The sequence below is a fragment of the Sinocyclocheilus anshuiensis genome, unplaced genomic scaffold (genome assembly GCF_001515605.1).
Source record: "Sinocyclocheilus anshuiensis isolate Anshui unplaced genomic scaffold, SAMN03320099.WGS_v1.1 scaffold466, whole genome shotgun sequence".
NCBI lineage: Eukaryota > Metazoa > Chordata > Actinopteri > Cypriniformes > Cyprinidae > Sinocyclocheilus > Sinocyclocheilus anshuiensis.
This window is the reverse complement of record NW_015544159.1, coordinates 1,242,542-1,242,878: the sequence shown is the minus strand read 5'-3', so window position 1 is coordinate 1,242,878 and position 337 is coordinate 1,242,542.

Here is a 337-nt window from a genome sequence, read left to right as displayed (position 1 = left end):
ATATATATATATATATATATATATATATATATATATACACACATATATATACACACACACACATACAGTAATAATGGGAATTACTAAATAGATAAATAAATACATAAATAAATAAACAAACAAACCCTCATTAAATGCCCAGAAAACATTACAGAAATAAGAATTCATAGTAAAAATACAATAAAATAAAAGCATAATCATCCTAAAAAAAAAAAATATTACATAGACTGTTATTGTTATAGTATTATTATATAAATATAGATTATTGTAATGTTACAGAAATGTTCCGATTATTATATTCCTGTGGCTCAGTGGTAGAGCATTGCATTTAGCAGCA